We start from the raw sequence: 26,476 nt of genomic DNA, 5'->3' as shown, positions 1-26,476 counted from the left end.
TGGATAGGCAATAAATAAGATATAAAGCAATTATTCATTCTTTTCTAAAGGAGGCAGCATTATTCATAGCTGAGAAAGACACAATCTGTTGCAAAACACTAATATATATATTGTAAATTGAAGCAATATAATAAATTTAAGTGAGTGAAAGACTAAACCAAAAATCTAAACTTGTTGCGAGTTTGTGGATACACTGCTAACAAAGTCCAAAAATATACCAAGGAAGATTTTATAAACAAGCCCCAGTTCAGTTCAGTTCAGTTGCTCAGTCATGTCCGACTCTTGGCCACCCCATGAACTGCAGCACGCCAGGCCTCCCTGTCCATCACCAACTCCCGGAGTTTACTCAGATTCACATCCATCGAGTCAGTGATGCCATCCAGCCATCTCATCCTCTGTCATCCCCTTCTCCTCCTGCCCCCAATCCCTCCCAGCATCAGAGTCCTTTCCATTGAGTCAACTCTTCGCATGAGGTGGCCAAAGTACTGGAGCTTCAGCTTTAGCCTCATTCCTTCCAAAGAAATCCCAGGGCTGATCTCCTTCAGAATGGACTGGTTGGATCTCCTTGCAGTCCAAGGGACTCTCAAGAGTCTTCTCCAACACCACAGTTCAAAAGCATCAGTTCTTCGGCACTCAGCCTTCTTCACAGTCCAACTCTCACATCCATACGTGACCACAGGAAAAACCATAGCTTTGACTAGACGGACCTTAGTCGGCAAAGTAATGTCTCTGCTTTTGAATATAGTATCTAGGTTGGTCATAACTTTTCTTCCAAGGAGTAAGCGTCTTTTAATTTCATGGCTGCAATCACCATCTGCAGTGATTTTGGAGCCCAAAGAAATAAAGTCTGACAATGTTTCCACTGTTTCCCCATCTGTTTCCCATGGAGTGATGGGACCGGATGCCATGATCTTCGTTTTCTGAATGTTGAGCTTGAAGCCAACTTTTTCACTCTCCTCTTTCACTTTCATCAAGAGGCTTTTTAGCTCCTCTTCACTTTCTGCCATAAGGGTGATGTCATCTGCATATCTGAGATTATTGATATTTCTCCCGGCAATCTTGATTCCAGCTTGTGTTTCTTCCAGTCCAGCGTTTCTCATGATGTACTCTGCATATAAGTTAAATAAGCAGGGTGACAATATACAGCCTTGATGTACTCCTCTTCCTATTTGGAACCAGTCTGTTGTTCCATGTCCAGTTCTAACTGTTAAAAACCTGTTAAGTATGCATAAATACAACTACAAATTAATTTTGTAAACACTGATTTAACTAGGTGCCAACTTCTAAGAATTCACTTTCTTGAAAAATTTTCTGATGTCATTTGGCTTCTGAGCCATTTACTTCCTTTTTCATGAAAACGGAATGAAAGGTTTAAAGTATGACTGCTTTGCATAAATAGTGACTATTAAATCAAAGGATTAAAGAGTCCTTTCTATGTGGCTTTCCCCACCTCCAAACAATGAAATAATCTACTCTGCTAATACCAGCAATAGTTAGATAGCTAACTTCTCAGCAAAACTCAATGCTACCTACCCTAGAGATAAATATTTTCTGTTACTGTTTCTACAGTAGATAGTCATGCAAATAAAATCTTTACAAAGAATCACAATGTATAAAACTGAAAGCAAACTAACGTCTTTTTATATATCTTTCTTTATTTTTTAAATTATAAGTATGATAACACAGAAGACTTACAAAATACAGAACAAAGTTACATATATTTCCACTATATATTACAATTAATTTTAAGTAAATTAAGATTTTTAGTTGGAGTTTCAATATTAAACTTTCAAAAATTAATAGGATGAATAGATAGAAAAGTAAAAGGGTATAGTAGACCTGAAAAGCACCATGAATCAACTTAACATAATTAAGATTTATACAATTTTCACACAACAGTAGAATACAAATTCTGTTTAAGTTCCCATAGGCTATCAACTAGGAGACACTGGAACACATCCAGGGACATAAAACAAAGTACAAAAGTTTCATGGTTGAGTAGTGGCCACAGGACTGCAAAAGGTCAATCCTTTTGCAGGATTTCCAAGAAGAGCAGTACTAAAGAATGTTCAAACCACCAGACAATTGCACTCATCCCCCATGCTAGTAAGGCTATGCTCAACTCCTGCATGCTAGGCTTCAGTATTATGTGAACAGAGAGCCTCCAGATGTTCAAGCTGGGTTTAGAAAAGGCAAAGAAATCAGAGATCTAATTGCCAATGTTTGCTGGATCACAGAGAAAGCAAGGGAATTCCAGAAAAAATCTACCTGTTTCATTGACAACGCTAAAGCCTTTGACTGTGTGGATCATAACAAACTGTGGAAAACTCTAAAGAGATGGGAATACCAGACCACCTTACCTGTCTGCTGAGAAACCTGTATACTGGTCAAGAAACAACAGTAAGAATCCTGTAGAGAACTGACAAACTAGTACGACAAGGCTGTTTATCGTCACCCTGTTTATACACTGAGTGCATCATGAGAAATGCCAGGCTGGATGAGTTATAAGCTGGAATCAAGAATACCGGGAGAAATATTAACAACCTCAGATATGTGGATGGTATCACTCTAATGGCAGAAAGCAGAGAGGAACTAAACAGTCTCTTGATGTGAAGGAGGAGAGTGAAAAGGCCGGCTTAAAACACAATATTAAAAAAACTAAGATCATGGCATCCAGCCCCACCACTTCAAGGCAAATAGAAGGGGAAAAGGTAGAAGTGGTGACTGATTTCCTCTTCTTGGGCTCTATAATCACTGTGGATGGTGACTGCAGCCATGAAATTAGTAGACGATTGCTTCTTGACAGGAAAGCTATTACAAACCTAAACAGTCTGTTAAAAAAGCAAAGACATCACTTTGACAACAAAGGTCTGTATAGTCAAGGCTATGGTCTTTCCAGTAGTCACACATGGTTGTGAGACCTGGACCATAAAGAAGGTAGAGTGCCAAAGAACTGATGCCTTGAAACTGTGGTGCTCCTTGGACAGCAAGGAGATCAAACCACAGTCAATCTTTAAGGAAATCAACCCAAAATAATCATTGAAAGGACTGATGTTGAAGCTGAAGCTCAAATACTTTGGCCATCTGATGAGAATAGCCAACTCATTGGAAAAGACCATGATGCTAGGAAAGATTGAAGGCAGAAGGAAAAGAGAGTGACAGAGGATGAGATGGCTGGATGGCATCACCAATGTAATGGAAATGAACTTGGGCAAATTCCAGGAGATGGTGAGGAACAGGAAGCCTGGTGCACTGCAAAGTCAGACACAACTAACTGACTGAACAACAACAAAGGTACTGAAATCATACGGACTCTGTTCTCTTATCACTATGGAGTTTTGTTAAGAATCAGTATCAAAAGATATTTGAAAATAACCAACATATTTCCAAGTGCAATGTGACATTTACCAAGGATCTTTGATTTAGCCACTGAAAGCCTCAATCAAGTTAGCAGACTGAAAAAACAGAGGGTGACGACAGAGAAGAAAGCATTTAAATGAGCAATCAATATCAAAATGAGAAATTTAATGTCTAAGATAACTTAAAATTTGAAAATTAAATGTCCACATTTAAATGATGGGTATATCTAAGAAGATACAACAAAGAAAATCAGAAAATATTTGTACTAGAATAAAAATTAAATAAGAACTTACCAGAATCCATTGCATGCACTGGAGATGCTCAATGCAACTAAATACAATGTGGAATCTTAAATAAGGTATGAAAATAAATAATGGACACTAGCATAAGATTTTTTTGTAATCTGAACAAAATCTGTACTTTAAAAATACTGTATCACATTTCCTGTTTTTTTATGATATAGTATTTCCTTATATTCTCAGAATTGGATTAGAGGTTTCAAGCCTCATTCAAATTGTCTTTTTCAAATATCACTAATAAATTTTCTAAACTTTCAGCAATAATACTAGATGCCAAAATCCATGGAACTATATCAAAGTTCTGAGTAAATATAAATCAGAAATCTATCATTCTGTTCATATTAAGTCAAATAAGTGGAATCGAAATGTCATAAACTATTTAGCTAGGCAAAAATTCCTAAAATTTCTAAAATATATATATTATACATACTCTTTATATTATACATACTAAAGCTTTTCCACTATGCTTGATAAAGGATTGAGAAAAAACAAGAAAAAAGAGATGGAAAAATTGGAAAACAAACTAAATGAAAAGGGAGCACTGAATATGAAATAGAAAAAGTGAAACATACTAGATAAAAGTAAAAGACCATCATATAGTCCAATTGTTTTTAAACATAGGTGCTCGTTAGAAACACATCTGAAGCTTTGGAGAAAAAAGCAATACTTGGGCATTTGTATTTCTCAAAAAATTTCAAGATAATTCTGATATGCACCTAAATTTTAAATAGGTTTTTCTATCAAATGATAGTTTTAGTGATATAGAAGTCTAATTTTTGTTGACCAAGCATGATACAACAGTATTAAGCAAATAACAGTTACATAATCACAATAATAAAAGATGTTTATCAATTTTCACACTCAATAGCCAGACAAAAAAATAAAAGATAATTATAACTTCAAACCATAATGGAAATATGATTAACCTAACAATATAAAGTAATTACATACAATTTGGGGGGTTAAGTAGAAGTTTGTGCTAAGTGGAAGTACATACAGGTACATGATTTCATCCACCTAGCCAGTCTAGGTCTTTTGGTTGGTGTATTTAATCCATTTACACTTAAGGTAATTATCTTAATTGTTTTGGGTTTATTTTGTGTAGGTCTTTTCCTTCTCTTTTGTTTCATGCCAGAGAAGTTCCCTTAGCATTTGCTGTAGAGCTGATTTGGTGCTGCTGAATTCTCGTAACTTTTGCTTGTCTGGAAAGCTTTTGATTTCTCCGTCAAATGTCAGTGAGAGTCCTGCTGAGTAGTAGTCTTGGTTGTAAGTCCTTCCCTTTCATCACTTCAAATACTCTTGCCTTTCCCTTCTGGCTTGTACCCTTGTATGTTGTCATTTTTCCCTTATTGTTTTTCATATTTCATCTGTGTCTTTAGTTTTCATCAGTTTGATTATGATGTGTCTCAGTGTGTTCCTCCTTGGGTTTATCCTGCCTGGGACTCTGTGTGGAATTCCTGGACTTGGCTGATTATTTCCTTTCCCATGTTAGGGAACTTTTCAGCTATTCTCTCTTCAAATATTTTCTTGGATCCTTTCTCTCTCTCTTCTCCTTCTGGGACCCCTAAAATGCAAATGTTGGTGGGTTTAATGTTGTCCCAGAGGTCTCTTAGGCTGTCTTCATTTTCTTTCTTTTTCCTATATTCTGTCCTCCGGGTCACTTTATCCATTCTTCTGCCCCAGTTATTCTGTTACTGATTCCTACTGTATTGTTCATCTCTGTTTGTTTGTTCTTTAGTTCTTCTAGGTCTTTGGTAAGCATTTCTTGCATCTTCTCCATTCTTTTCCCAAGATTCTGGATCATCTTCATATCATTATCCTGAATTCTTATTCTGGACAGTTGCCTATCTCCACTTCATTTAGTTGCTTTTCTGGGGTTTTATCTTGTCCCTTCATCTGAGACATAACCACTACTTTTTGATTCTGATTAACTTTCTGTGACGTGGTTTTTGTTCTAGCCACTGTGGGATTGTGGTTCTTCTTGCCCTCTGGTGGATGAGGCTAAGAGGCTTGTGTAAGTTTCCTGATGGGAGGGACTAGTGGTGGGAAAAACTGGGTCTTGGTCTGGCAGGCAGCGGCATGCTCAGCAAAACTTTAATTCAATTATCTGCTGATAGGTGGGGTTGCACTCCCTTCTTGTTAGTTGTTTGGCCTGAGGCGTCTCAGCCCTGGGGTCTATGCGCTCTGTTGTAGGGTTAACTTCGATATCCAAGAGGGCCTATGCCAAGGAGCACCTTCCAGGATTGCTGCTCCCAGTGTCCCACCCCAATGGGGAGCCACCAGTGACTCACGCCTCCGCAGGAGACCCTCCAACACTAGCAGGCAGGTCTGGTTCAGCCTCCTGTAGAGTCACTGCTCCCTTCCCCTGACACTCAATGCACACAGGATTTTACCTGTGTCCTCTAAGAGTAGAATCTCTGTTCCCCCTAGTCCGGTGGGAGTCCTGTGATAAAATCTCACTGGCCTTCAAAGTCAGATTCCCTGGGGATTCCCAGTCCCTTTGTCAGATCCCCAGGCTGGGAAGCGTGATGTAGGGCTCAGAGCCTTCCCAAATGCAAGAGAACTTCTTTGGTATTATTGTGCTCCACTTTGTGGGTCGCCCACCTGGCGAGTATGTGATTTGATTTTATTGTGTCTGTGCTCCTCCTACTGTCTCGTTGTAGCTTTTTCCTCGTCTTTGGACATGGGGTGTCTTCTTTAGGGGGGGTTCTAGCATCCTCCTGTCGATGGCTGTTTAACAGCCAATTGAGATTTTGGTGCTCCCCCAGGAGGAGATGAACACATGTCCTTCTACGCTATCATCTTGAATCAATCTCAAAAGCAAACTAACGTCTACTGAGGTTAATGTGGAGACTCCACAGCCCCCACCTGTTCAGTGCTCATCCTTGCATGTCCTCCCAGTTGACCCTGAGGTATGGGTGTGAGGAAAACAATTCTGTCTGCTGATCCAAGGTATTCACACCAAACCAATTGACACCTCAGGTTCAATGCACTTTGTCTTTTTACTTGCCTTAATTTGCTTACAGAATGCAATGTACAGTATCCTTCATCATTTTAAGAATCTATGCTGAGTATTTTGAAGAATTTTTATTCCGAGGTTTATATACATTTAATTTTCAACATCAAACATGTCCTCAGAGGCCCAGGACACAATTTTCCCTAAATCCCTGAGAGGTGGTGGCAGGAGACTTGATTCCTTGGGAGCTACTGAAACACCCTCTGCTAAGTATAGACAAGATACACGACTACATCAACTTTATGAAAACTATGCTAGTGTTCAGCAATTAAGTCTTTGAAAAATCACTCAAATTATTAAAGAACATCACAGTCCACTTCATTTGAAAGACTAAAGACATGCTCCAGAGCTATAGACAAGTCATCTTCAACTTTTCCATCCCCTGAGTCAAACTAAAATCAAGTCCTTTCACTTTTCTTTCAATATTATTTCCACAGCTCTCCTCGTCATTCCCATAAGCACATGCTGGCCTAAGCCAACAGCCACCTTCTATATTTCCTGACTTGACTCCTTACCTCCTCCCTCCAATCCAAGGTCACCCTTCCCTACAGTCATTCACTTAACAAATATTAACTAAGACCTCACATGTTCAAATCACCATTCTAAGTACTGAGGATAGAGTGCTGAACAAACCTTACTGTGTTCTCTTTCCTTGTCATGGAGTGACCTTGATTCTCATTTCAGAAAGACAACAGAAGCTATTTGATAGTTTAATTTTCCCTCTCCATATTCCAATTTAAGGTCATGCCAACAAGATCCCTTCTCCCAGGACACAACTCCTGCTCCAACCATATCTCCTTCTCTACTGTTATTCCTGTCAGCATACAAACACATGATAGTTTTCACCTGAAAAAGAAAAAAAAAGAAAGCCCATCCCTACTTCCACATCCCCTTCTAGTCACTTGCCCCATTTCTTTGTTCTCTTTTCCACAGTAAGCATTAAATGATTTGTCTGTACTTACTTTCCCCTCTTCTCTCATGAGTCCCTATCACTATACCAAAAACATTTCTTTCAAGTAAAGTATTTCAATGAGTACTTTACCATGTCCATTAGTCAACTATAGCTCGAATTTCACTCTGGTTCTTCAAGCCATATTTTAGAGTTTATCACACTTTACCTCCTGACAGAACTATAATTATCTTCAGAAGCCTCTAGAATACCACACTCTTTTTTTTTTTTTTTTTTTTGGCCTCATTTTCTACTCCTCCTCTTTCCAAATTCTAAACTTTGGAGGGGCCAGGAATCAGCCTTGAGGTTCTCTCTTCTATCTACATTAACCTTCTAGGGTGGGCTATTCAAAGTATGATCCATCGGCTCAACTGAGGGTACCAGCATCTGGGAGCCTCAAAGAAATACAAATTCTCAGAATTTGCCCCAGAAATATGTGTATTTGCTTGCAAACAAAAGCTTGAAAAATGACTATCCTAGGTGACCTCATTCAATACTTGCCTTTAAATACTATCTGTACCATGGTTCTCAGCCCTGGCTCCACATCAGAATTAACCTGTGATGCTTTTTAAAAATAACTGCACCTAGGAAAAAAGAAGTTAAATTTTGCTAAATTTTCTAAATTGAATAAGATCTGTCAAAATGAATATTTAAGAAAAAAATTATATATTTAAACTGAAATTAATACGCTAGTATTCATTTTAATAATGAAAATAGTGTCTGAAAAACTTCTGGGCATAAAAGTTTCCCTCAAGGACACACATACATCCATGCACACACAAAATCCCTCATGCTGAAATATATGAAAAAATGTGATCCATACAAGCCAGCTATTTCATTCTAAGATATTCATCTTAAGGAAATATATGTCCACGCAAAGACTTATACACAAACGTTCACAGTAGCTTTATTTGCAGTGGCCCCAAACTGAAAACAACCCAAATGTTCATTAACAGCTGAATAAAAAAACAATTCATACCATGGAATACTACTCAGTAACAAAAAGGAAACTCCTTTATACTTAAAGGAGTTACACTCAAAACAGTTACAGAAGATACATGGAAGAGTATATACTGTTAAGATTTCATTTATAGAATCCCAGAAATTTTAAGCTAATCTACACAGAAAGCAGATTAGAGGGAGGCATAATAGGGAAGAACATTTGAAATAGGATATAAAGAAACTTCTATTGGTGATGGATATGTTTCACTATCATAATTGTGGTGATGGTTTCACAGGTGTATTCATCTGCCAAAACTTGTGTGTAGTATATTGGGCGTCAAATATACCTCAATTAAAGTTGTTTAAAAAATGTTTAACCACTAGCCAAATTAAAACAGGAATACCTGAGCCCCACTCCCACATTAAATGAGAATATATAGGGGTGGGACCAGGTTTAGAAATGTTCTGAAAATTCCCAAACTGATTATAAAGGGCATCCAAGGTTGAAAACTACTGATCTATACAATGATACTCCAAAATTTCTATCACCAGCCCCAATGTCCCCTCTAAACTCCAGTCTTATAAACCAACTACCTACTCAAATCTTCATTTGGATGTTTAGCAGCAACTCAAAATAACTTATAATTTTGATTGCTCCCTCCTCCCATTCTCCCATTCTTTGAGTCTTCCTATCTTAGTAAATAGCACTCCATTTTTTCAGTTTCTCTGACCAGACACTTAGACATAGTATTCATGCCCCACTTTCTCTCACACCCACATCTAAATTCACAAGCAATTTCTTTCCACTCTACCTTCAAACTATATCTAGAATTGGATGATTTCACACTGTTCCCACTGATACTACATGTGCAACAGTTATGAAGATAACTAATGTCCCTGGAAGACTATGCTCCCTCAAAGCAGTCAGCTGATCCTTCTAGGTGTAAATCAAAGTATACCACTCCTATGCCTGAAACAATTCAATGGATTCCTCCTCCCTACCCAAACTCCTGCCCCAGGCAAAAAGAATACCTGGCAACCGACAAGAAAATCCAAAATTCTTGCTCTAGACTGCAGCCCTACATGACTTAGTTCCTCTTCTGCTTCATCTCCTATACTCTCCTCTCTGAAATCCTCTGTTCCTGGAGTCTCAGTTGGTTCAGTTCAGTCACTTAGTTGTGTCTGACTCTTTGTGACCCCATGGACTCCAGGCTTCTCTGTCCATCACCAACTCCCAGAGCTTGCTCAAACTCAAGTCCATCGAGTCGGTGATGTCATCAACCATCTTGTCCTCTGTAATCCCCTTCTCCTCCTGCCTTCAATCTTTCCCAGAATCAGGGTCTTCTCTTATGAGTCAGTTCTTCACATCAGGTGGCCTAAGTATTGAAGGTTCAGCTTCAGCCATCAGTCCTTCCAATGAATATTCAGGATTGATTTCTTTTAGGATTGACTGGTTGGATCTCCTTGCAGTCCAAGGACTCTCAGGAGTCTTCTCCAACACCACAGTTCAAAAGCATCAATTCTTCAGCACTCAGCTTTCTTTATGGTCCAATACTCACATCCATATATGACTACTCGAAAAGCCATACTTTATGGATCTTTGATGGCAAAGTAATGTCTCTGCTTTTTAATATGCTGTCTTAGTCAGCTAGGGCTGCCATAACAAATACTGGAGACTGGGTAGCTCAAAGAACATAAATTTATTTTCTCAAAGTTTGGGAGACAGAAAGTCCAACATCAAGTCTATCAGGATTCAGCTTCTGGTGAGTACTTCCCCTCCTGGCTTGCGGAGGCCTCCTTGCTGTTCCTCACATGGCAAACAGGGAGAGTGATTTCTTTCTCCTCTTCTTAAAAGGTCACCAATCCCATCCCATTAGGATTTCATACTTAAGACCTTGGCCTTCCCTGCTGGTTCAGCTGGTAAAGAATCTGCCTGCAATGTGGGAGACCTGAGTTTGATCCCTGGATTGGGAAGATCCCCTGGAGAAGGGAGCAGCTATCCATTCCAGTATTCTGGCCTGGATAATTCCATGGACTGTGTAGCCCATGGGATGGCAAACAGTCGGACACAACTGAGTGACTTTCACTTCACTTACAACTTATTTAACTTGCATGACCTCCTGGAAGCCCTGTCTCCAAACAGTCAGACTGGGGATTAAGGTTTGGATATATAAATGGGTATGTGTATGTGTTTTGCACAATGCAGTCCACAACATCCAACCTCACTGGCCTATGCCTGCCTGGAGGTTTCCCTTATGACTTCCTCTGTCTACTCACTCCCTCACTTCTTCCATGCCTCTGTTCACATGTCAACCATCAGGGAAGTCTCTCCTGACTTGACAAAATAGCACTCTCTTCTCTGACCTTACTCCCCCTTCTGTGCCCATTCCTGTTTCCCTCATTATGCTTTATTTCCTTTAAAACATTTGTTTCTACTTACCACATCATGTATTATTAGTTTATTGCCTGTCTTCCCCTAACAGAAAAGAATTTAAGCTACCTTCCACCCCTATAAGTATAAACAAGGACTTTTTCCTGTTTTATTCTGTTCACTGCTGTTTGCCCTCTTCCTATGGCATAAAAACAAAACAAAACAAAAAGCCACCCTAATGTGTTTTTAATAGATGGGTGAATAGAAACCCTCCTCCTCAAAAATTTCCAGGGACCTTAGGCAGTCCTATATCAGTTGCTGAACGCTGGTTGCACAGTAGCCAACACAGAAAGTCTTTAACAAATTACAATACTTAGGCCCCACTCAGACCGACGGAATAAAATTCCCCAGCAGTGAAACTTGGTATTGTTCATAGCTCCTCCATTGCTCTTCTTCTATAGCCACTGCAGAGTAAGATCAAAGTGCTAGCTAAACTGCCAAGTTTCTCCAAGTCAGATTCTAGGATCTGTCAAGTGAAGCAAATTACTGCCTTTCACCTTGTACTTCTCTAACGCACCCAGATCCCACCTCTTCCAAACAGCCTTCTTACTGGAGCCTGTATGTATCTCTCCCCTCTCGAAAACCCCACAGCCCATGAGGACTATCAGGTAATCATAGTAAATACATATATACCACGAAGTAAAGCTTAGTCCCATTTTTAAACTACTTACATGTATTTTAATGCCCCACATGTGCTATGCACATACTAGACACAATAAACATGTTGAATAAAGAAAGCTTGTTAATAAAATTATTTCCTTTTTCAATCTGTCCTAAACCTGAGAAAGGGTACATGCTCAAATCTTTCCTTTAAGAACCACTTAGGGGTTCCCTGGTGGTTCAGTGGTAAAGAATCTGCCCGCCAATGCAGCAGACACAGGTTTGTTTGATCACCCATCCAGAAGATCCCACATGCCGCAGAGCAACTGAGCCTGTGCGTCACAACTAATGAGCCTGTGCTCTAGAGTCCGGGAGCCGATACTACTGAAGCCTGCACGCCTTAGAGCCCAGGTTCCACAACAAGAGGAGCCACCGCAACGAGAAACCCTCACACCACAGCTAGAGAGTAGCCCGCACTCCCATCACACCATCAACAACTAGAGAAAAGCCCACGCAGCCGCGAAGACCCAGCACAGCCAAAAATAAGTAGTTTCTTAAAAATATCAATCCCTCTCATCTGATCTATCAATGCAACACAACCCCCTCCCCCCCAAAAATAGAACCACTTAAATCAGTGGTCCCAAACCCTGATGACAAATTGCAAACACCTGAGGAGCTTTTAAGACACTATTTCCTTGTCTGGGCCCCACCTTTAGGAGCTGTGATTTATTTAGCCTGGGATAGAGCCTGGTTGGAGAAGGCAATGGCACCCCACTCCAGTACTCTTGCCTGGAAAATTCCATGGATGGAGGAGCCTGGTGGGCTGCAGTCCATGGGGTCGCTAGGAGTCGGATACGACTGAGTGATTTCACTTTTACTTTTCACTTTCATGAATTGGAGAAGGAAATGGCAACCCACTCCAGTGTTCTTGCCTGGAGAATCCCAGGGACAGGGGAGCCTGGTGGGCTGCCGTCTATGGGGTCGCAAAGAGTCGGACACGACTGAAGCGACTTAGCAGCAGCAGCAGCAGCAGAGTCTGGTATTCTTTTTCAGTTTGGTTTTCTAGTTCCTAAAGTGATTCCAATGTGCAGGAGAGCTGGGAACCAATGACTGAAACACATCAAAAGTCATTACCTTTTGTAAACATAAAAACTGACAACATTTAAAAGATAGTGAGAAAAACTAAGCCTATGAGCCACAACTACTTAGTCCACAGGCAAGTTGAAACTACTGAGTCCACTACTTGAGCCCGCACACCTACAGCCTGTGTTCAGCAACAAGAGAAGCCACCATAATGAGAACACGCACCATAATGAAAAGGCACCCCTGCTCACTGCAACTACAGAAAGCCCGAGTACAGCAATGAAGACCCACCACAGTCAAAAAATTAAGTAAATCATTTAAAAAAAGATGTTGTGTTACAGTCTGCAAAAAATAGCTCTTATATTTTCAAAGTCTTTCTTTTATGATATTGATGAACTCCTACTTATTGATCAAGATGTCTATCTTAAGCTAAAACAAGTCTTATCCAGAGATTAATTTTCTGTTTTGTGGCTCAACTTCTCTTCTAGTAATCCGTATTTGTAGAGAACTTACTAGTACCAGCTATTTTTCTTGCGTTTTTCTTCTTTCCTTCATTCATCTACTCATTCATGAACATGTTTATTGTGGCAGCCTTCTTCTAAGATGTCCCCAATAATCCCACTCACTGGTATTCATGCCCTATCTCATGTCCCTGGGAGTGACTGGATATTGTAAAGTGCTTCTAACAAACAGACTACAGCAAAACTGATTTTTGCAAAATTAGGATACCAAAGGACTCTATCTTCCATCTTGTTCACATCTTCCTGCCTTGTTGTGAGTGCCTCTATATAAAGTGGTCCACATGACAAAGAAGCCTGTTCAGCACCCAGTGAGGAAAGGAGGGCTGCCAACAGCCACCTAAGTAAGCCTGGACGCAATTCCTCCCTCACCGATGCCTTGAGATGACTGCAGCTCAAGAGAGACCCCAAGTCAGAAGCCCCAGCTAAGCTGTCCCCAGACTCCCAACCCACAGAAACAGTGAGGCAATTAATGTTTGTGCTTTTAAGCAGCTAAATGTTGAGATAATTTATTATGCAGAAATAGATAATATACTCATTGAAACCAATTTATATTCCAGGTATTATGATGTCACCCTTCATTACAGAAAATCTGATACCCATATTGGATGATAACCTCTTTGATACACCTAGCTCTGCTCCACTGAATCTTTATATATTACACAGAGGTTATGGTATGGACTTAGGTCACCACTGGACTACAGCAAATCATCTGTCAGATACAGCACCTTCAGCATGGGACAAGCTGTCCTGTGCTTGCAGTTACTCAAGTAAATACTTGATTTGTTCTTCGCTTAATGTTCTCACAAGTTCCAATCGGCATTTCTTTTCACTCCTTTGTACTGTTCACCTTTATTCTGTGCTATCAGTTCTTCTTGTTAAGAAGTTTACTTTGTGTTGTCTATCCTACTCCTTGCTCTATTGCTTCCCCTCTGCTTCCTGGCCTGGTGTGGGTTAGTTAAGACAATGCTTTTCAGAGTCATCACAAGACATTAATAACTTTTACTTTCATTTTTATCTCTCCTTTATTTTTTACCTGCCAGACCTATTGCTGCTGCTGCTGCTGCTGCTGCTAAGTAGCTTCATTCGTGTCTGACTCTTTGCGACCCCATAGATGGCAGCCCACCAGGCTCCCCCGTCCCTGGGATTCTCCAGGCAAGAACACTGGAGTGGGTTGCCATTTCCTTCTCCAATGCATGAAAGTGAAAAGTGAAAGTAAAGTCGCTCAGTCCTATCTGACTCTTTGCGACCCCATAGACTGCAGCCCACCAGGCTCCTTCGTCCACGGGATTTTCTAGGCAAGAGTACTGGAGTGGGGTGCCATTGCCTGCTCCGCCAGACCTGTTACTTATGTAATAATCAGATCTGTGGCTATTTTAACAACTGCTCCTGGAACAACTCAGTGCAACACTTTCAAAGTTTGGCTTTGTGTACCACCAGTGTCCCTGTCATCTATTAAGTATCCACAGGCAGCCTGGTATAATTATAAATTTAAAAGGTAAGATCAATTACAAATTTCCACAAAAACCTTATTATTTTGTAATGTGTAATTCAAACTCATAACAGTAGAGGTGAAAGAAATTCCAGAAATACCAGAATTTACTGAATAGGGCTTCAAGAGAATACAGAACATCAATCATTATGACAGGTAAATGAATCCATATCATGTGTATGCACAAGTACCTGGAAAAGAAAAGTGTGAATGGAAAAATATCTAATAAATATCTGAAAACTGTTTTTTAATAAACTAGCATCCTGTCATCTCACATGATCACAGTATAATCTTTTTTCAAATCGTGGCATGACTATTGAAGTTTCTGAATTTTTTTTTAAAATGTAGTACCTTTCTGGCAAACCAAGTGAGCTTTTACAAAATGAAGGCAAAATACACTCTTTGGTGTGAAATCAATGAACTTTGTCATCAAAAACAGCCAAGTCTAAAACTATAAAGGGAGCATTCATAGTTATACTCAATATCAAAAACATCATAAACTAGAAGCTTTTTTAAAAAACTCAAAAAGTCGATGACATTTAAAGGGAAAGTAGAAGGCATAAAATTCCTGTAATATGATATAGCTGGACATCACATAATGTTAATAGCATAAATACTATGTATTGTACATGTGCACGCTAGCAGATATTTTTGTTTTACAGTTGGAAAAAAATAAATGTGAAAAAAAACAAGCAGTTCTTATGTCATTATAAGCAATCTATTTGAAAGAGAAATGATCAATGATTTTGTGATTTATCACTGACCTCCCAAACTACAGAAAAGTTATCTCCAGTAGAGTGACACTATATTGAAAACTGTGAACTACAGTATCAGTTGCAAAAGGTGGGTCAGGGTCAGTACTGACAGAACACCAGATATTTATATAGATCCATGTGTGTATGCTAAGTCGCTTCAGTCGTGTCCAACTCTCTGCGACCTTTTGGACTATAGCCCACCAGGCTCCTCTGTCCATGGGATTGTCCAGGCAAAGATACTGGAGTGGGTTACCATGCTTCCTGACCCAGGAATCAAACCCATGTCTCTTATGTCTCCTGCACTGGCAGGCAGGTTCTTTACCACTAGCGCCACCTGGGAAGCCCATCTGTATAGACACCAACTTACAAGAGGCTGCAGTTGATTGCCTAACCTTCACATTGCTTTACTGTTCAGTATATAGCTGGCAATCAAAAATACACCTCCCTGTTTGGATTCAATGTGATCAGAATGGTCATAATGTTTTTCTATACAAAGAAAACATTGAATATACTGAATTTTGCACGTCAATATAAACTGTTGCAGTAAAAAATGTTTACGTTTCTTTAAAACACTGATAACATGTGAAATGATCGTTTCTATGACTTCTAGAGACTTGTTCAAGTAATATAAACATCTGAGCAATATGTTTAAATTCTTGAGTAGCATGAAATATGGTGATTTAGGGTACAAAATAATAAATTTAATTTTTAGTTTAAGAAAAAGTCAGATATGGTGGGTTGATCACCTAGAGATTGATTTTCCCACTAAAAAATAACCAGGAAGCTAATTAATATTACACTCACCACTGCCTCAATTTGAAAAAATGCAAACTTTCAGCATTTTAGTAAGACAAAGTTGATCAAGAGTTTGAGAGTGCAATAAACAGTTTAAGGAACTATCTATAATTTTGGAGATATGTTCAGTTTGAACATTCAGAATTATCTGAGCAAGCCATTGCTTGCTATCATTTCATCAACCTATAACTGAGTACATAAGAAATTTGAAAGCTGATATCTAAAGGTAGAACTAAAATATGATTTAGGAAGTTTTTCACACTTTGTCATCTTTAAAAAAAAAAAAATCACTTCTACACTACAAAACCCCAATTTGGAAAAAACTAAAAACTATTTGGTTTATTTATTTCCCCTCTGTTTCGCAGTTCTGGAGCTAGATTAGACAACTGTTGCAGGCCTCCAAGACAGTTTCAAATCTCTTGGCATTCACATCCTGACACATGCTCCTCCTAAGATGAATAGTGCTGATTTCTACCAACAGAAGGATATTGCAGAAATGGATATAAGTGGGACTTTCGAGGCTATGTCACAAACAACACTTGCCTTCTGTCTTGCTCACCCTTGGTCACTCACACTGGGGAAGCCAGCTGCTATGTCATCAGAACATTCGCGCAGGGCCTATGAGGAAGTACACATGGCAAGACACCGAGCCCTCCCACCACCGAGAGCCAGCGTGAGTGCGCCACCTTGGAAGCAGATGCTGCAGCTGGGTCTGGCCTCCAGATGACTGTAGCCTCAGTTAACATCTTAATTGCAACCCCATAGTAAACCCAAGGCCAGAACTATCAAGCTAAGCTGTTCCCAAACTACTGCCTCACAAAAGCTGTAAGAAAAAAAAATGTTTTGGAATACTCTGTTACACAGAAATATATAAATCTGTTTGCCAAAAATCCAGGTGAAAAGACAGTGGTTTCTGGTGTGGGAAAGAGGAACACAGAAGGGGGTGGGGGTGGGGAAGACACTGAATCAAGTGAACAGAATAAATCAATGCAAAGTGTTAAAAATGTTTTAGGTTGTTATCTCTAGGTTTCAAAAATCATTTTAATCTTCTTTTTTGTCCTTACTATATTCCCCACATTTTTAACAATTTTACTTTAAAAATAAAAACAAAAAATTAAAAAATTAAAACATAAATCTGTAATTCTAAAAACATTTTAATTTTTAATTCTAAAGACTTTCTAAATTTAACGTGTATAATTTTATTAGGTAATGATCTATTTGAAAATAGCTGAAGGTCAACTGTTGAGGTCACTACTGACTTCAAAGCTTCATCTATATGCAAGACACTATGCTAAATCGAAGAAGACACCAAATGATGAAGATGACGTGGCTCCTAATGTCATGGGGGCTCAATTTAGTAGAAGAAACTGTCAGGAGGAATTCAGTAATGGTCTAGAACTTGGGATAGTCTTAATATTTGTGGAAAAAAAATATGAGGAGTAGGATACACTAAAAGAGCATACCTGCAGCTAGGAGAGTCAGAGCTGAAAAGAAACATGTCAGGGAAGCCCCACGATGGAGATGGCACTTTGACTCAGCCTCATGTGTAGAGATAAAGGTGCAAAGGCAAGTTGAAGCCAGGCTATGGACAGTTCTGACTGATATGCATTCAGTGGTCTGGAGTCTGGATTTCATTCTGAAAGAATAAGGAGCTATCAAGTTTAATCCATATAATATTCTTTCTAGCATATGTATGAAACTTCATATAATGCTATATAAATAGAGCCACCATAGCTGGTGACTGCAGCCATGAAATTAGAAGACACTTGCTTCTTGGAAGGTAAGCTATGACCAACCTAGACAGCATATTAAAAAGCAAAGAAATCACTTTGCTGACAAAGGTCCATATAGTCAAAGCTATGGATTTTCCAGTAGCCATGAACAGATGTGAGAGTAGGACCATAAAGAGGGCTTTCGAAGCAAAGAATAGATGCTTTCTTAGGTGCTGAAGAAGACTCTTGAGAATCCTTTGAACAGCAAGGAGATCAAACCATTCAATGCTAAAGGAAATCAACCCTGAATATTCAATGGAAGGACTGATGCTGAAGCTGAATCTCCAATACTTTGGCCACCCAATGCGAAGAGCCATCTAAAAGACAGTGATGCTGAAAAAGATTGAAGGCAAAAGAAGAGGGCAGCAGATGATGAAAAGGTTAGATAGCACCACTGACTCAATGGACATGAACTTGAGCAAATCACAGGACATGGTGGAGGACAGGGAAGTCTGGCGTGCTGCAGTCCATGGGTCACAAAGAGTGGGAAACAACTTAGCTACTGAATAACAACAACATATAAATTTAAGTTTAAAAGTTGAAACTGTTTTTGAATCCTCATTGCTGACCATGCAAGAGGCTCAGGGTTAGACTGAAAGCAAAGAAAATCATTAAGAAATCTATAATTAAAGAAATCTATAATTAAACACTATAGAAGTATTTAAAATAGAGCTTCAGGGATTAGATGGGCTACACGTGAGAGCATATATAGGGAAAATAATCAGAAATCTATTTTTATTTGGAGGTGTTGAGACAGAGCGGAGGAATGAACAATAATGTCACAATTTACAACTGAAGCATAAGAGCATGTTGACACCACCAAGCAGAGACGTGCTTCAACTTTATTATGTGGCCTGGTATATGTATATACGTGCTTCCCTTGTGGCTCAGATGGTAAAGAGTCCACCAGCAAGACAGGAGACTGGAGTCTGATCCCTGGGTGGGAAGCTCCCCTGAAGGAGGTCACGGTAATCCACTCCAACATTCTTGCCTGGAGAATCCCTCGTACCCAGGAGCCTGGCAGGCTGTAATCCACGGGGTCACAAAGAGTCAGACACAACTGAAACGACTAACGCACACACCCGTATATATGTATTAGACGTGTGTATACACTTACTTTTTAAAACATTAATCACGAATTTGATCAAAATTGTCTTTTTTTAATATAAATGCCATAAAATCAACTTTTGTTGTATTCTTCAGATTGTTCTATTTAATTCAAGATCTCCACAATCACAAAGATTTCTAATTTAAAGAGTATTCTTTCAAAAGATAGTGTCCTGTAATCAGAAAGATTTTTAAAACACTGAGCCTAGTAATACTAATCACTGTTAAGTCTGTTTCCCTTTGATTGTAATATATATCAATTCTTCACAGAGACATAAAATATCAACAAATGATTATTATTTTTTGTCTGCTAACAGAAGATTTAACTCAGCCTTCATAAAGTTCTCCAAAAATTTGGATTAATGGCTATATATCTTGTTTATCTCTTTTTTTTTGATGGGATCCAACATTCTCCTATTAATGGTTGTTCAGCAGGAAGTTGCAATTCTGGAGTTCTCACAGGAGAAGATGAGTGCACGTCCCTTTACTCCACCATTCAATATCACAGTAATCCAAGTCTATGCCCTAACCACCAGTGCCAAAGAAGCTGAAGCTGAACAGTTCTATGATGACCTACAAGACTTTCTGGAACTAACACCCCCAAAAGGCGTCTTTTTCACATAGGAGACTGGAATGCAAAAGTAGGAAGTCAAGAGATACCTGGAGTAACAGACAAGTTTAGCCTTGGAGTACAAAATGAAGCAGAGCAAAGGCTAACAGAGTTTTGCCAAGAGAATGCACTGGTCATAGCAAACACCCTCTTCCAACACAACAGACCACTCTACACATGGACATCACCAGATGGTCAATACCGAAATCAGACTGATTATATTCTTTGCAGCCAGAGATGCAGAAGCTCTACACAGTCAGCAAAAACAAGACTGGGAGCTGACTGTGGCTAAGATCATGAACTCCTTATTGCCAAATTCAGACTTAAATTGAAGAAAGTAGGGAAAACCACTAGACCATTCAGGCATGACTTAAATCAAATCCCTTAATTTCTCAGTGGAAGTGACAAATAGATTCAAGGGATTAGAGCTGATAGACAGAGTGCCTGAGGAACTATGGTCGGAGGTGTACATTGTATGGTCCTGATGTACAGGAGGTGGTGATCAAAAGCATTCCCAAGAAAAAGAAATGCAAAAATGGTTGTCTGAGGAGGGCTTAAAATAGGTGAGAAAAGAAGAGAAACAAAAGACAAAGGAAAAAAGGAAAGATATAACCATGTGAATGCAGAGTTCCAAAGAATAGCAAGGGGAGATAAGAAAGCCTTCCTCAGTGATCAATGCAAAGAAATAGAGGAAAACAAAAGAATGGGAAAGACTATAGAGATCGATTCAAGAAAATTAAGAGATACCAAGGGAACATTTCATGCAAAGAGGGGCACAATTAAGGAAAGAAATGGCATGGACCTAACAGAAGCTAAAGATACTAAGAAGATGTGGCAAAATACACAGAAGAACTATACAAGAAAGATGTTAATGACACAGATAATCATGATGGTGTCTGGCTCACCTAGAGCCAGACATCCTGGAGTCTGAAGTCAAGTCGGCCTTAGGAAGCATCACCACGGACAAAGCTAGGGGAGGTGATGGAATTTCAGTTGAGCTATTTCAAATCCAGTTATAAAAGTGCTGCACTCGATATACCAGCAAATTTGGAAAACTCAGCAGTGGCCACAGGACTGAAAAAGGTCAATTTTCATTCCAATCCCAAAGAAAGGCAATGCCGAAGAATGCTCAAACATATTTTGAGCACGACTGCACTCATCTCCCACCCTAGCAAGGAAATGCTCAAAATTCTCCAAGCCAGGCTTCAACAGTACGTGAACTATGAACTTCCAGACATTCAAGCTGGATTTAGAAAAGCCAGAAGAATCAGAGATCAAATTGCCAACATCCGTTAGATCAATGAAAAAGCAAGAGAGTTCCAGAAAAATATCTACTTATGCTTTATTGACTACGCCAAAGCCTTTCAATGTGTGGATAACCACAAACTGTGGAAAATTCTTCAAGAGATGGGAACACCAGAGCACCTGACCTGCCACCTGAGAAATCTGTATCCAGGTCAGGAAGCAACAGTTAGAACTGGACATGCAACAACAGACTGGTTCGAAATTGGGAAAGGAGTACATCAAGGCTTTATACTGTCACCCTGCTTATTTAACTTATATACAGAGTACATCATGCAAAATGCCAGACTGGAAAAAGCACAAGCTAGAATCAATATTGCTGGAAGAAATATCAATAACCTCAGATATGCAGATGACACCACCCTTATGGTACAAAGTGAAAACCTAAAGAGCCTCTTGATGAAAGTGAAAGAGGAGAGTGAAAAAGTTGGCTTAAAACTCAACATTCAGAAAACTAAGATCATGGCATCAGGTCCCATGACTTCACGTCAAATAGATGGGGAAACAATGGAAACAGTGTCAGACTTTATTTTGGGGGGCTCCAAAATCACTGCAGATGGTGACTGCAGCCATGAAATTAAAAGACGCTTGCTCCTTGGAAGAAAAGCTATGACCAACCTAAACGGCCTATTAAAAAGCAGAGACATTACTTTACTAACAAAGGTCTGTTTAGTCAAAGCTATGGTTTTTCCAATAGTCACGTATGGAAGTGAGAGTTGGATTATAAAGAAAGCTGAGTGCCGAAGAATTGATGCTTTTGAATTGTGGTGTTGGAGAAGACTCTTGAGAGTCCCTTGGACTGCAAGGAGATCCAACCAGTCCATCCTAAAGTAAACCAGTCCTGAATATTCATTGGAAGGACTGATGCTGAAGCTGAAATTCCAATACTTTGGCCACCTGATGTGAAGAACCGACTGATTTGAAAAGACCATGATGCTGGGAAAGATCGAAGGTGGGAGGAGAAGGGGGTGACAGAGGATGAGATGGTTGGATGGCATCACCAACTTGATGGACATGAATTTGAACAAGCTCTGGGAGTTGATGGACAGGGAAGCCTGGCGTGCTGCAGTCCATGGGGTCGCAGAGTCAGACACAACTGAGCAACTGAACTGAACTGATTTTATATTGTTAAGTTAATCATGTTCCATTATGGCTTACAAACTATAATTATCTTTTATTTTTGTCTGGCTATTGATGGTGAAAACTGATAAAGATCTTTCATTATTCTGATTAAGTAAATATTACTCACTTAATACCACTGTATCATGTTGGTCAACAGAAAAATAATAGAAATTATATTATATCAGCAAAATGAGGATCTGATAGAAAAATCTGTAATCACTCCTTAAAATCCAGATGGATATCAGAATTATCTTGAAATATATAAATGCTCAGGTATTGCTTTCTTCTCCAGAGCTCCATATATGTTTCTAATGAGTAGTCATGTTTAAAAACAACTGGACTCTATGATAATCTTTTACTTATATCTAATTTGTTCCACTTTTTCTATTTGATATTCAGTGCTCCCCTTTCATTTAGTTTATCTCCTCCAATTTCTCCATCTCTCTCTCTTTTTTTTTTTTATGTTCTTACTCCAGGCTTTATCAAGTGTGGTAGAAAAGCTTTTTTATACATATATATATAAATATGCATAATGTATATATTTTAGAATACTTATGAGTTTTTGCCTAACTAAAAAAATCATGACATTTTGATTCTACTTGTTTGACTTAGTATGAATAGAAGTTAATTTCTAATTTAAAAATAGATATGCAAAAAAAAAAAAAAAGATATGCAACAAGCAACAAAGGTTTACTGTATAGCATAGGGAACCATAGTCAAACTCTTCCAATAACCTATGATGAAAAATAATTTCAAAAATAATATATGTGTATTTGAATAATTGATTCACCTTGTTGTGCACCTGAAACATTGTAAGTCAACTATATTTCAATAAAATAGATATATTTTAAATATATATATATATACATAAAAAAACTAATCTTTTAATTTTGTTCCCCAAATGCAGTACAGGCTTCACTGCCTTAGTACACAGTATATATAAAAGCTATTAATCTTAAGACGTCTTACAAGTGCCAAAGGTCATACTAAGCTTTATACATTCACTAACTTATTTAATTCCTTTTTATATGATAGGTAAACCAAGGCTCAGTATTTTTAAGACATCTGTAATGATCATATTCCAAGTTATACTCAACTCCAGGTTTGCCTGATTCTAAAGTCTGTACTTTTATTTTTTTGCCAGCTTTATTAAGCCACAATTGACAAAGACAAGGGAGCACACTCTGGCCACTATTAGTCAACATAGTTTTGGAAGTCCTACCCACTGCAAACAGAGAAGAAAAAGAAATAAAAGGAATCCAGACTGGAAAGGAAGAACTAAAACTCTCACTGTTTGCAGATGACATTAATACTATCCACAGAAAACCCTAAAGATGCCACCAGAAAATTACTAGAGCTAATCAATGAATATAGTGAAGTTGAAGGATATAAAGTTAATAGACAGAAATCCCTTTCATTCTTATAAACAATGCAACGAAAAGAATAAAACACCTAGGAATAAACCTACCTAAAGAGACAAAAACTTGTATGCAGAAAACTGTAAGACAGCGATGAAAGAAATCAAGGCAACACAACAGATGGAGAGACAGACCATGTTCTTGGAGTAGAAGAATCAGTATTATAAAAATGACTATATAACCCAAGGCAATCTATAAATTCAGTACAATCCTTATCAAACTAAACTACCAAAGGTATTTTTCACAGAGCTAGCACAAAAAATTTCACAATTTGTATGGAAACACAAAAGACCCTGAATAGTCAAAGCAATCTTGAGAAAGAACAATCGAGCTGGAGAAATCAATCTTCCTGACTTCAGACTATACTACAAAGCTACAGTCATAAAGACGGTATGGTACTGGCACAAAAAACAGAAATATAAACCAGTGGAGCAAGGTAAAAGCCCAGAGATAAACCCACACATCTGTGGGAACTTTTGGAGAAAAGACAGTCTCTTCAATAGGGGTGCTGGGAAAACTGGACAGGTATGTATAAAGGAATGAAATTAGAACACTTCCTAATACCATAGGCAAAGATAAACTCAAAATGGATTAAAGACCAAATGTAAGACCACAAACTATAAAATATAGGCATAACACTCTGACATAAATCACAGCAAAATTCTTTATGACCCACCTTCTAAAGTAATGGAAATAAAAACAAAAATAAACAAATGGGACCTAATTAAACTTAAAAGGCTTTTGTACAGTGAAGGTAACTGTACAACAAGGTAAGGAGACAAAACTCAAAAATGGGAGAAAACAATAGCAAATGAAACAACTGACAAAGGATTAATCTCCAAAATATACAAGCAGCTTATGCAGTTCAAAACCAGAAAAAAAAAAACAACCCAATCTAACAGTAGGCAGAAGACCTAAACAGGTATTTCTCCAAAAAAGATACACATATGGCTAATAAACACATGAAAAGATGCTCAACATCATTCATTATTATAGAAATGAAAATCAAAACTACAATGAGGTATCACCTCACACCAGTCAGAACGGCCATCATCAAAAGATCTACAAATAATAAATGCTGGAAAGGGTACAGATAAAAAAGAACCCTCTTGCACTGTTGGTGGGAATGTAAATTGAGACAGCCTCTATGGAGAACAGTATGAGGATTCCTTAAAAAATTAGGAATAAAACTACCATTTGACCTAACAATCCCATTACTGGTCATATACTCTGAGGAAACCATAACTGAAAAAGATGCCATGTACCCCAATGTTCATCGCAGCAGCATTTACAATAGGTAGGATATGGAAGCAACCTAGATGTCCACTGACAGATGAATGAAGCTGTGGTACATATACACAATGAAATATTACTCAGCCATAAAAAGGAACGCATTTGAGTCAGTTCTAATGAAGTATATGAACCTAGAGCCTATAATACAGTGAAGTCAGTCAGAAAGAGAAAAACAAGTATTGTGTATCAATGCATATATATGGAACCTAGAAAGACGGTACTGATGAACCTATTTGCAAGGCAGCAATGGAGACACAGACGTAGACAACAGACTTGTGGACACAGTGGGGTAAGGAGAGGGTGGGACGAATTAAGAGAGTAGCACTGAAACATATACATTACCATATATAAAACAGATAGCCAGTGGGAATTTGCTGTATGAAGCAGGGAGCTCAAATCCAGTGCTCTGTGACAACCTAGAGGGGTGGGATAGGGTGGGAGGTAGAAAGGAGGTTCAAAAGGGAGGGGACATACATATACTGATGGCTGATTCAAGCTGATGTATGGCAGAAACCAACAATATTGTAAAGCAATTATCCTCCAATTAAAAATAAACCAAAAAAAGCACAACTGACAAAACTATATACAATTTAAGCTGTACAATGTAATGTTTTGATATACATACTATGAAACGGTTACACAGACTAATTAACATATCCATCACATAATATCACATTTTTGTGGTGGTGAAAACATTAAAGATGTAGAGAACATTAAAGATGTAATCTTTTGACAATTTTCCAGTATAGAGTATTACTAACTGCAACAACCATGCTGTACATGCTTACTATACTTAACCATGTATTAACTTGAATTAATCCAAAATCACTGCAGATGGTGACTGCAGCCCATCTAGTCAAAGCTATGGCTGTTCCAGTGGTCATGTATGGATGTGAGAGTTGGACTACAAAGAAAGCTGAGTGCTGAAGTATTGATGCTTTTGAACTGTGGTGTTGGAAAAGACTCTTGAGAGTCCCTTGGACTGCAAGGAGATCCAACCTGTCCATCTTAAAGGAGATCAGTCCTGAATATTCATTGGAAGGACTGATCCTGAAGCTGAAACTCCAATACTTTGGCCACCTGATGCAAAGAACCGACTCATTTGAAAAGACCCTGATGCTGGGAAAGATTGAAGGCGGGAGGAGAAGGGGACAACAGAGGATGAGATGGTTGGATGGTATCACCAACTCAATGGACATGAGACTGAGTAGGCTCTTGGAGCTGGTGATGAACAGAGAGGCCTGGCATGCTGCAGTCCATGGGGTTGCAAAGTGTCAGACGCAACTGAGTGACTAAACTGAACTGAATACATGGATTAATACATTAGATTCCCCAGAATTTACTCATTCTGCATAACTCATACTTTGTACCATTTTTACCAACATTTCCCCATTTCTTTCATCCCCAGCCCCTGGAAGCAACCATTCACCCTGCTTTTATGAGTTCAACTTTTTTAGATTCCACATACATTCCACATCATATAGGATCTTTCTTTCCATAGCCCATACTTCCCACATATCACAAGGCTGTGCTGTCTTTTCTACTCAGAACCATCTTTTAGAACTTCATGCACCATGGTATTCTGGAGCCATTAAGATGTTTTGGAACATCT

At 38.8% G+C, this 26,476-nt stretch overlaps 1 protein-coding gene across 2 annotated transcripts in view; it reads right to left on the bottom strand.

Annotated features, from left to right (window-relative positions):
- Window positions 1-26,476, bottom strand: part of YAF2 (YY1 associated factor 2) — a 75,247-nt gene that overhangs the window by 7,060 nt on the left and 41,711 nt on the right. The gene's annotated exons all lie outside the window — the stretch shown is intronic.

Source organism: Capricornis sumatraensis, chromosome 4 (assembly GCF_032405125.1).
Source record: "Capricornis sumatraensis isolate serow.1 chromosome 4, serow.2, whole genome shotgun sequence".
NCBI classification, from domain to species: domain Eukaryota; kingdom Metazoa; phylum Chordata; class Mammalia; order Artiodactyla; family Bovidae; genus Capricornis; species Capricornis sumatraensis.
Note: the sequence above shows the minus strand (reverse complement) of the source record. Positions and strands in the feature narration are given on the sequence as shown.